A 12716-nucleotide genomic window follows, 5' to 3' on the forward strand; every position below is an offset into this window, starting at 1 on the left:
TTGATTCCAAATAACTTGGATTAGCCCTAGTGGTATTTCATAATATAAAATATATTAGAAAGATTTAGTTTCCTAGGTTCTAAGACATTTTAGAAAAACCTGGTAAATTTGTTGTATCTACTAGAAAGTAGGTTGCATACACTCTCTCTGTGTCTGTCTGTCTGTATGTCTCTGTCTCTGTCTCTCTCTCTCTCAGTCCCTCCCCCCAACTCTCCAGGAATGTGCCTCTGGGGGCTTGCTTGTCTTCAGTCTGCTAGAGTCCTGGATGGCCTGATCCTAAGTCCTTGCTAATTCTGAGATTTTTGAGAAGATAAAATACTTGAAGACCAACTCTACCTTTTAAGGTTTCTCTGTTTGCAAGCAGGAGCTTATTTTGGAATGTGAAGCCTGACATCTGTACTGAAGAGGTTCTAGACCCATATTTGATTATGAAATGGCTGACTCCTCCAGAGCAGGTATGTCTAGAGTCTGGGTTAGCAATAATACGGTTCCCATTTAAATAGCACTTCACAGTTTACCTCACAATGACCTTATTAGGTAGGTGGTTGCACATATTATTATCCTCATAGGATCATGAGTATTGTAAGAGACCCCTAGTGATTATGCTATCTAACCCTTTCATTTTAAATATGAGGAAATGGAGGCCTAAAGAGAGGAAGTGACTGATCCAGGCCCACATAGGTCAGTAAGTAGTAGAACTGGCATTTGAATGTAAGCCCATTTGTCCCACATTTAGTGTTCTTTCCACAGTCGTGTTATATTTTGTTTGCACATATGAAAATTAAGGAACATGGAATCACCTAATTTGATCATTGGAAATGATCTCAGTGTTATGTAATCCAATCCATACATGAAAAGAATCCCTCCTACAAAATACCCACCAAGTGAGTCAGCTTATTCTATTCTGGGGCATTTTTAATTGCTGGGAAGTTTTTCTTGACAGCAGACTAAACTTGGCCTCCTTTTCATCCATTGCTCTTGATTCTGATTTTTAGAACCAAATGGAACAATATAATCTCTTCTCCAGGTTTAAACATCTCCAGTTTCTTTACCCATTTCTTATATCACATGGATTTGCCATTTTGGTTATTCTCCTCTGAGTAATCTTCAGTGTCCTCTTGTAATCAGGAGTGAAGACAATATTCCAGATGAGGTCTGATGACAAGAAAACACAGTGGAAATTTCATTTCCCTCTTCTTAGAAATTGCTTTATAGAACCCAAGATTGCATTAGTTTCTTTTTTCTTTTTTTTTTTCTTTTTTTTTGGGGGGGGGGGTGCTAATGATGATTCCTTCTGTTAATTCATTGAATTTACAGTCCATTAAACCTTCCTGATCTATCTCAGAACCGCTAGTTGACCTTGCTTCCACTATCCTTTATTTGTGGAGGTTTTTGTACCCACATGTAAAGATTTTATATTTACTCTTATTGAATTTCATTTTATTGGATTCAGCCCAATGTGTTGTCTTGAAATCCTTTAGAATTTCTAATCTAGTATTTTAGTCCTACTTCTTAGTTTGATCTCATCAATATATTTGATAAGCATACAATCAATGATTTTGTCCAAATCATTGATAAAAATATTAACTGGATCTAATTCCTGGGACACACCACTAAATAACTGCTGCCACCATGATATTGAAACATTTCTTTTCTGAATTCATCCAGTTCTCTTTTCATCTAATCTATATTTCTTTATCTTCTCCATGAAAATAGTGTGAGAACTTAAATCAAAAGCTTTGCTAAAGTCTAAATAAATTATCAGTAGTATTTCACTCAAACAAATTTTATAATCCATTTTAAAAAGGAAGTGACTTTAAAAAATAAGCCATGTTTTAATCTTTGCTGGCTCCTTGTTTTTGTTTTTTAATGTTATTTTTTGTTATGAATTTGACAAACACTAATATCTTCCCATATCAAAAGCAGAAGGGTTGCTGAATGTGAATTGTGAGTCTCTACCACACATAGTATGAAAATATGAATATATGTGTATACGTAGAGATATATACAGACATGGACACACATAGGTATATACATTCATACATACATACACTTATTTAATTGTCCTTTTAGTTCAAATGAAAATATTATGAAATAACATTTTATTTAGCCTAAAAAGATCTTTTCTAGACATAGTCTTGTTAGAAAATGATTAAAAGGTCCAGATCAAAGTCTAAGAGCCTAGGAATTAAGAAAGGACCAAACTTAGAACAAATAGTAGCTCCTCTCACTAAGATAAAAGAATGCCTGAGACAAAAGTCTATTTTCTTTCTCCATTTCCTTAAGGGATTAGAGGAGGATTAATCAGAGGGAAGAGGTCCTTTTGATTACTTCTGTTCACTTATAACCAACTGAAAAGGAATGGGTAGCTTTTGGGGGAGTGGTCAAAGAGGGATGATCGGTTTTAGTTGGGTGATTCTCTGGGTGTTCTAAAAAAATTTACTATTGCTTTATTAGATTAAAAAATAGATAAAATTAGATTAGATAAAAAATGTTAATACAGTTCACTGTGTGTTTTATTATTTTGTGACATTTCCTTTTGTTCAAGATTCCTATAAATCGTCCTGGAGTTAGAGAAATGTTTGGGGGCAGTGAGGGCAAATTATATCAGTTTGGACATTTTTCTCTTTAAGTTATAAGTGCTTGGATTTAGAATAATGTTAATTTTAAAAAATTTGTATTTATGTATTTAAAAAATTTTTAAATTAAAAAATTTGCTTTCTCCCCTCCTTAAGAAAGAGGACAAAAACTTTACAGATTTGAATTGTCAAGCAAAACAAATATGGGAATTGACCATGTTCACATATATATTTTAATTCTCACTCTGGATTTCTCATGTTTTGTCATGAGACCTCTGGAATTATAGTTGGTCATTGCATTAATCAAAGTTTCTAAATCTTTCATTGTTGTTTGTCTTTACAATATTGTTACAATATTGAATTATTCTCCTGATTTTGCTCACTTCATTCTGCATTAGTTCATACAGGTCTTTATGGGTTTCTACAAAATCATCCATTTCATTTCTTCTAGTATAGTTTTCCATCATAGAATAATGTTAAATTAATTTTTAAAATTTTTCTAGCTTACTTATAACTAAAATGTATATTACTTTTTTTTGACAAAGTTAGCATTTTTTAATATTTAAAATTTTACATAGTAATTCCAATAGTCTCCTTTTAAGCTTCCTTGTGCTCCTTTATTATTTATTAGTGATTCTTTATTCTCTTTTCTTTCAGTAAAACTATCCCCACTCCCTCCCACCAAAAAAGCTCTGTCTTGAAACAAATAAGGATGTTGTCACACAAAAGAAATCCATATATTGGCCTTATCTGGAAATGCATGTCTCTTAGTCCATTTTCTCTAGTTTGTGAAGTAGGAGGTATGATTGATTATCTGAATTCATTCTGGAGTCATAATTGGTTGTTATGTGATCACAGTCTTTCACAGTTTTTATTATTTACAGTATTGTAGTCATTGTATAAATCATTCTCCTGCTTTGCTCTTTTCACTTTGCATCAGTTTATATGAATTCTCCAGGTTTCTATGAATCTATCCCTTTCATCAGTTCTCCATAGTAGATCTTTGTAATCATTACTTCTCTTTGTAGATTTTTGTAAGTAATCCCTTTAATGATCCATCCTAGAATTTTCCCAGGATTAAAGTCAAACTTTGACCAATAGGCCATAGTTTGCAGACAATATTTTGTTCCTTTTTTTTTTCTTTTTTGAAAATTGGGACATTTGGCTTGTCCTAGTCTTATGGTATCTCTTCTCATTTTCCATAATCTTTCATATATCACTGAGGGTGGTTCAACAGTCACATCACATCTATAAGTTCTTTTAGGATGCAAGTATGTAATTCATCTGGTCTGGGTGACTTGAATTTATAAAGCAAAATTAGAGGCACTCTTACTATCTTCTTATCTTGGATATCAACAGCCTCTTAGTCATTTTTGTTCTCTCATTTTCAGTGGAAAAGTTATTTTTCTTGACAGGAACTAGAAGTAAAATAATTGAGGAGCAATGCTTTCTCTCACATTTGTTATCACAACTTTTTAACATCCCAAAAGGTTCCAAAGGGGTTCTTCCCAAATAATAACAACAAGAATAAATAAATAAAAACCCCATTGTCCTCGCCAGTCTTTTCTTTATCTTTAGAATTGCTTATATAGTCAACAAAGAGTTATCAGTTGCCTATGTTCAAGTTTTACTCAGCTAGTATTTATTCTATATTAAGTACCAATAGAGGAAAGTTTGGTCAAGCTAAAATAATCCATGGCAAAATTAGATTTAGAACCCATATCTTGACTCTCTTATGTGCTTGTAATTTGTGAAGTCTTATAATTCATGATTGCCCCTTTCCAAGAAAATATTTGATTTTATCAGTTCCTGGGAGAAATTTCCTCTGCTGATACAGCTATTTTTCTAATATTTCTATTCTTTAACAATTGTCCAGGGACACGAAAAGGTTACATTATTTGAGATCTTAAAGCAGGAGTTTGAACCCAGGTCTCCCTGACACAAGGCCGGTGCAACCTCTTGATCTGCTTTGTTCTAATAGATAAATTGTCAGATTTTTAAAAATGGAAACACATTTTCTCTCTGCTTTTTGATACATTTTATATATTTTCATGCAATGTCTTGAAGCTAATTAAACTGAGAACATAAGAATGAAATGAATGTTTTGTTCATTATGGCTCATTTGAACATTAATATTATGCAGTGTTGATTTGGGAAATACTAAATAAGTCTACAGGTTAAACAAACTTTTCCAGGTGTCACAGGTTTACTTTTATGTCATAAGTCATAATTTGAATATATATTGATTTGAGTCACTTAACAGTATTGGAATTTTATTGTTTTTATATCACCTCCCAGAGAGTCATTTCTTATAAGAGATAAGAAAACTGTTGTAGGAAGAACTTCAAAGCCAGCATTCTGGCTCAGTTTGGTGTTCAGGCTCAGAGTCAGGATGAATTATACTGAATATGTAACAAAAGAGGGGGTTTGCTTTGGTAGACATGACTCTACCTCTTCATAAAAATGTCTCATCAGCAGGTCTTTGGGATGTGACACAGGTCTTAGATAATTATGATCAAGTCTGAGAGGTCAAAGTATACCTAGTTGGGACCTTTTGTCCTTCAGACCAGGAAACTCCATGAGGGAATTTGGGTCAATCAAAAGCTGTATGAGAGAAATAAGGAAGCTGCTTTCATAACTATGCGCTTTGGAATGCTTGTACCCTGCATAACAAACTTCCCCTTCCCTCCATCCCCTCAATTTTCTTGTAGACACTGTAATCTGGCTCCAGATGACAGCTTCTCTAGCGATCCTTTCCAGCACTGGTTATATTTTTTCACATCCCAAAAGTCACTAGGTGAAAAGGTAAAAGAGTTTGAATACACCTTGTTCCCTATTGCCGCTACTAAGCTCTCCTTACCCCATCACCCAGTAATTTCACCTCTTGAAGTTCACATAATCCATATATACTACCCAGTCAAAATTCGGGTAGCTGTTATGTACTGCCTCTAGGATACTCTCCATCTTTCCTCAAGTAATTCAGTTCCTGGCTCCCATTCTTTCTCTTTTTCCCAGCTTCTGTCCTCATATTGAAGGGGGTTCAATATACATATTGATAGTCCCTTGACATCCTAGTTTTTCACCCTATTCACTATGGTTTGTTCTTTTTACTCTTTCTTAGTTGCACACAGATGATCATATTCATCATTTTAATAGCATTTACAAGTGATCCACTTCCATGTTCATAAACTGATAAATTCCCATTTCTAGTCATAATCTTTTGTTATTCTGCTTCTCCTTCTGAACCACAAGCCCTGTTCTTCCTCCTCCTCCCCACAATCTCCAATCCATTCAGTCCTCAGTTCTTTGCCAGGCTATCACCTTTGCACGGACTACACTTTTCTCTTTTACCTATCTTGACCTCCTGATGAACCATTTCAACTCTACCCACTGTCTTCTTTCCAGTGACTTGCCCCTTATTCTCTTACTAGTCTTAGATGACGATGCTGCTCAGTAAATCTGGAATAAAAATCACAAAACCATAATGGCTGATTTACATTTATGTTACTTAATCTCAATTGAGCCCTCACTTTGAAAAAGCAATGGCTTTATACCTCTCTAATCAATTCACTCCTTTTCTTACTAGAGTGCCTTTTGTACATCTTTTTATCCCCTCCTCAAACATTTGATGGTGTTCCTCCTCCCTATGTTTCCAAGCCTGTCAGTTGAGAATTTTGCCTCATATTTCATTGAAAAATTTGAGGAAACTATTCAAAAGTTCCCTTTTATATAGCCTACTTATTCACATCACTATCTCCTCTCTCACATGAAGAGGTGGCCCTTTCTGCCAAGGCTATCCATTTTTCAGTGTTCTTTGCTGGATCTTCATTCAGGATATACTTGTATTGCAGGAGAGCTCAGTTACCCAGTTAATAACCTGGATTATTATTCAAAGTTACAAGAGAATAGATGCCAATAGGGATCTATTATATTGGTATGGGGGACCCCATTGTGAGGGCAGCATACAATGGAATAATTTCCAGATGTCGAATCATGCAATGGCCTAGAGCCTCTTGAGTCTGATTTATACAACATTATATAGCATGACAGAGCCCAGCTGGCAGTCTAATGAGGAATGAGAAATGAGGGATAAAGACTTGGGAAACTTAACTCTTAAGTGTCATATATCATGAGAAGAAGAAATAATGCTTAATATCTGGGTTAATTAGCCTTAGCATCCATGCATTTTGGGAAGCTGGAGCCCATGAATCACTATTTTATATTGGCTCAAACTCATGGGTGATCATTATTATATCTATCATCAAATATATTTCATAATCTTTCATAATCTGTTCTTCCTTACCTTTCCAATTTTCTTACACTTTATCTTTTCTCTCTCTACCCTTTTTCTTTTTGATCCAGTAACATTAGCCACCTTGTTTTTTCTTCCACAAAATTCCCATCTTCCCTGTCAGTGCATTTTCAATGGCTGTCTCCCCTTCCTGGAATTCTTCCTCATATTTGTCTGAGGAACTCACTGGTTTTCTTCAAGTTCCAGTTAATATCTCACATGATGTCCTTTCATTCATGTGCTTTCCTCTATTAATTATCTATAATTTATCCTGTATATGTATATATAGTTTGCATGTTGTCTCTTTCAGTTGGTGAGCTCCTTAAAACCTGGTCCTGTCTTTTGCCTTTTTTTGTATCCCTATTATTCAACACACTGCCTACCATATAGTAGATAATACATGCTGACTTACAGAGAATAAAAAAGAAGGAAAAGGTTTAATAAAACTAACCAACACAAGGAAAAAGCCTGATATTTGCCACCCATGCAAAGAAGGAAGTGAGATGAATGAATGAAGCATATATTAGATGCAAAGCATGGTGCTAAGCCCTGGGAGAAAACTAAGACAGTCTCTGCTTTCAAGGAGCTCACCTTCTAATAGAGGAGACAATGTAGTGGAAAATTGAGATGCTAGTCAAATGGAAAAAGCCTCATGATCCTTAAATGTTTGTATAGGAACAAAAGAGATAGTAATGACTCTTTTTAACATCACTTGTGCTGATAGTGATAGTTTCTGATGTTGAACCATTTGACAGTACTAAGTACTGTGCTAGTGAATTTTCTTTCCTGCATCTTTAGTAGTTTTGGCTTTATTTAGCACTTGCAGAAGCAGTCAACAGGAAGATGGCTGAAGGCATATGCTGGAAGCATTGCTATTCTTTAGGTTCTTGGGTTCAGGATCTTGGACTGTTTCCATCAGGATCTCTGAGGGGGAGGTATTGGTCAAGGTGGTGGTAGAAATCTGGCTTGCTTGGCACATTCTGTTTACCATTTTTCTTATAGCTAGGTCTGTTCTGTGTGACAGTTGGTTAGCAGTTGGAGAGAGTAGCTAGTGCATTCTCCATGGAAGTTACTACATCAGATGATGGCTGTTAAGATTGGGCTAGAAGCAGGACTGCTACTCCCAGGGATCCTATACCTCTCTATTAATGGCAGATGGTGGTGTTATTGTTCCTGGTAATGAAGAAGGTGATTTCCTCTCCCCAAGTGTTTTCCCCTCAGTGATGGCTGAAGGCTTTATTGAAAGCAAGTCTGGTAGTTGGGGAGGGGAAGACAATGTTAGTTCTAGGACTTTTATATTAGTTTTTGGACTCTTTTTATCAGGTACATCAGAGATGCCTTTTTATGTTTTTTCTTTGGCCTCAAGCTTGATCATTATAATTTCACATTATTATGTTTTAGTTGTTTTATTGTTATTCTTCATCTACTTTAGAATAGTCATGTTTATCATTTTTTTGGTTCTGCCTTCTACATTTTCTGGCACTTTAAGTCTCATATTTCTCTCTGTTCACATTATTCATCATTTCAAACAACACAGTAAATAAGATTCCATTACATTTATGTATACAACTATTTCAGCCATCCCCCAGTGGACATCTACATAAATATTTTGCCACTTTAAAAAAAGTGTTGCTATAAATATTTAGCAACACTTTTTTTAAAGTGGCAAAATATTATTGTATTTTGGTGTATATGGGGCATTTATTTTGTCATAAATCTCCTCAGGGCATATTCTCAGCAATGGAATCTCTGGGTCACAGGTTTCAGACTTTTTAATCACTTTCTTTTAATAATTCCAATTTTTTTTCAGAATGATTGGAATAACAGCAGTGCCCATTTTCCCACAACCCCTTCATTACTGATTTTCTCATTTCCTGTTATCTTTGCCAAATTATGCTAGTACGAGGTGAAAATTCAAGGGCATTTTTAAATTTTATTTTATTTTAATAGCCTTTTATTTACAGGTTATATGTATGGATAACTTTACAGCATTGACAATTGCCAAACCTCTTGTTCCAATTTTTCCCCTCTTTCCCCCTACTTCCTCCCCCAGATGGCAGGATGACCAGTAGATGTTAAATATATTAAAGTATAAATTAGATACACAATAAGTATACATGACCAAACCGTTATTTTGCTGTACAAAAAGAATTGGATTCTGAAATATTATACAATTAGCCTGTGAAGGAAATCAAAAATGCAGGTGAGCAAAAATATAGGGATTGGAAATTCAATGTAATAGTTCTTAGTCATCTCCCAGAGTTCTTTCGCTGGGCGTAGCTGGTTCAGTTCATTACTGCTCCATTGGAACTGATTTGGTTCGTCTCATTGCTGAGGATGGCCAGGACCATCAGAATTGGTCATCATATAGTATCGTTGTTGAAGTATATAATGATCTCCTGGCCCTGCTTGTTTTACTCAGCATCAGTTCGTGTAAGTTTCTCCAGGCCTTTCTGAAATCATCCTGTTGGCCATTTCTTACCAAACAATAATATTCCATAATATTTATATACCACAATTTATTCAGCCATTTTCCAATTGATGGGCATCTATTCAGTTTCCAATTTCTGGCCACTACAAAGAGGGCTGCCACAAACATTCGTGCACATACAGGTCCCTTTCCCTTCTTTAGTATCTCTCTGGGATATAAGCCCAGTAGTAACACTACTGGATCAAAGGATATGCACAGTTTGATAACTTTTTGAGCATAGTTCCAAATTGCTCTCCAGAATGGTTGGATATATTCACAATTCCACCAACAGTGTATTAGTGTCCCTGTTTTCCCACATCCCCTTCAACATTCCACATTATCTTTCCCTATCATTCTAGCCAGTCTGACAGGTATGTAGTGGTATCTCAGAGTTGTCTTAATGATTAATAATGACTTGGAGCATGTTTTCATATGGCTAGAAATAGTTTCAATTTCTTTGTCTGAGAATTGTCTGTTCATATCCTTTGACCATTTATCAATTGGAGAATGGCTTGATTTCTTATAAATTAGAGTCAATTCTCTATATATTTTGGAAATGAGTCCTTTATTAGAATCTTTGACTGTAAAAATATTTTCCCAGTTTATTGCTTCCCTTCTAATCTTGTCTGCATTAGTTTTGTTTGTACAAAAACTTTTCAGTTTGGTATAATCACAATTTTCTATTTTGTGATCAGTAATGATCTCTAGTTCTTCTTTGGTCATAAATTCCTTCCTCTTCCATAGATCTGAGAGGTAAACTATCTTGTGTTCCTCTAATTTATTTATAATCTCATTCTTTATGCCTAGGTCATGAACCCATTTTGACCTTATCTTGGTGTATGGTGTTAAGTGTGGGTCGATATCAAGGACGTTTTGACTTGAATTTCTCCTTTTATTAATGATTTGGAATATCTTTAATATAATTAGAGTAGCTAGGTAGCACAGTGGACAGGGTGCTGGGCATGAAGTCAGGAAGTTCTGAGTTGAAATTCAGCCTCAGATGCTAGTTGAGTGACTCTAGGCAAGTCAGTTAACATCTTTTTGCCTCAGTTTTTTCACCTGTGAAATGGAACTAATAATAGTATTTGCAGTCTTAGGTTGTCATGAGGTTGAAATAAAAAATAAATATAAAGTGCTTATTACAGTCTCTGGTACATAGCAAGCAGATTACAAATGTTATCTATTATTATCATTAGTTATTGACTATATGTGCAATTCTTTTGAGAACTGTTTATTGACATCCTTTGACTACCCTAGCTATTGACTAATTATTTTTGATCTTGACTTTTTTTTGTTGTCTACATATCTTAGATATTGGTTCCTTATCAGTATTTGACAAAAAGTATTTTTCCCTGATGATATGGGCCATGTTTGTACTAGGAAAACAGTATTGGTGTATAGAATTAGAATAGGTATTAAGTGGTACAAAATAAACCTTCAAAGGACTTAGTGGTTAAGTTCCTTCAACAATCTTAATGAGTTTGAAACAATATGACTGAATTCAAATGAGGCTAGTACTTTTCTTCTCTCTATATAGTACTAATTTGGTTCTGTTACCAGCAGAACCAAAGGGAATCATTAGTGTTCATAAGAAAGCCTCAATACAGGTTCAGAGGGAATTTATTAATTCATTTTAAATTGATGGTGTTCAATTTACTTCCACTTGGATTTATTCCAGCTATTATTTCCCTAATATTCCTGGTGTTACTTTTTATACAAAGTGAGCTTACTTTGGCACTGTAAACAAACCAAGTCTTCTTTGTGTTCTGGTCACTCTTTTGGCTTGTGAGTGCCTGTGGGTTTTCAACATTGATGCTTTCAGAAATGTAGAGGCAGAAGTGAGAACAGACCTTGCAAAAATGTTAAGAAAAGGTCTACATTAAAACTAAAAGTTGCACGAAGTTTCCAACTTGCTAAGACAAGTTGTTTGGTCCCACTTTATTTGAGGTAAAAAATCTCTTATAATTGATTGGTAACTAACCTTACTATGTAAACATTGATGAAAAGTTTCTTAATTTCATTGTTTTTGTAAGAGCTAAAAGAAAATAGGATAAATGTGTCAAATTTCCTATTCTAGTAATATTTGTAAATCTCTGGAAGGCTTAGAATCTGAGATAACAGTAGTAGAATATGCTTTCTCCTTTAACCTTCTTTGTTGAATTGGAGATTTTTGGAGATAATTGAAAACTAGTCATTCAAAAGGTGGGACATTAATCAAAGTTGGGACTGGGGAAAGAAGAGTACACTAATAAACTGAATTGGTCATCAGACTATTCTGGAAAATAGTTTGGAGTTAAGCAAAGAAAATACCTGAAAGTCTGGTCTTTCAGAGTTCCCACTATTAGGCATATATCCTAAGGAGATCAATAACAGTTTTTTTTTAAAGCCAATGTAAGTCAAAATATTTATAGCATTGCTTTCTGTTAATAACAAAGAACTGGAAACAAAGTCAATATTGTGATACATGAATAAAAGATAGCTAGGGCAACTGGGTGACACGTTGGATAGAGTACTATGCTTAGAGTCAAGAAGACTTAAATTTATGAATTCAAATCTGGCCTCAGTAGCTGTAAGTTAGTACTTGGGCAATTCACTTAATCCCATTTGCCTCAGTTTCTCATCTGTAAAATGAACTGGAGAAGGAAATGGAAAGCCACTTCAGTATCTTTGACAGGAAAATCCCAGAAGATTCAACAACAGGTAGTCCTGGGCTCTAGAAAGATCTGAATTTACATGAGGTCTTGGACTCTTCCTTGCTGTGTAACTTTGGGCAAGTCCTTTAACTTCTGTCAACCCTCAATTGTAAAATGGCGATAATAACAGCACCTGATTCTCTGGATTATTGTGAAGTTTGAATGAAATATTTGTGAAGTTCTTAGCACAGTGCCTGGTACAAAGTAGGTGCTTAGTAAATCCCTTCCTTCTTTCTTTCCTTCCTTCATTTCTTTAAGATCCTAACTTTTAAGGTCACTCACAATTTGATTTGTGTAACAGATATTTATTGCATGTTCAGGATAAATGTGGTAATTTCTGTTAAGACATATATACATATAGGTAACATGACAACAGCTCTTGCCTCAAGCAGTATATACTGTAATAGAGTTTATAATCTTATTATAATTCCTTAGTATAAATATCCTCTTCCATTCTAGTAAGGGTAATTCCTTTAATTGTCCTTTATGGCCTTATTCTTCCCCTTTGCCTATCCAATTTCTATCACTCCCTCAAAATCCTTGTTAAAACCCACTTGCTTCGTGAAGCTTTTTCTAATTATTTCTAATTATGTGCTTTTCACTTTATCTGATCTGCCATTATGCTCTTCAATAATGAATACCTTTAGCATTTTGTTGGATTCTTTTACTTCTTTTCAGTGGCA

The 12716-nt window shown here is 34.8% G+C and overlaps 1 protein-coding gene across 4 annotated transcripts in view; it reads left to right on the forward strand.

Annotated features, from left to right (window-relative positions):
- LIMA1 (LIM domain and actin binding 1) overlaps window positions 1–12716 on the forward strand; it is a 113366-nt gene that overhangs the window by 12341 nt on the left and 88309 nt on the right. Inside the window, exon 1 of one of the 4 annotated variants that reach the window (XM_051963040.1) lies at window positions 362–455. The exons of 2 other annotated variants lie outside the window; for them this stretch is intronic. The gene's annotated coding sequence lies outside the window, so the exon portion shown is untranslated. Of the gene's footprint in view, window positions 1–361; window positions 456–622; window positions 682–12716 lie in introns of those variants that run through there. One more of the 4 variants, XM_051963039.1, reaches the window with a different exon arrangement.

Source organism: Antechinus flavipes, chromosome 5, assembly GCF_016432865.1.
Source record: "Antechinus flavipes isolate AdamAnt ecotype Samford, QLD, Australia chromosome 5, AdamAnt_v2, whole genome shotgun sequence".
NCBI classification, from domain to species: Eukaryota; Metazoa; Chordata; class Mammalia; order Dasyuromorphia; family Dasyuridae; genus Antechinus; species Antechinus flavipes.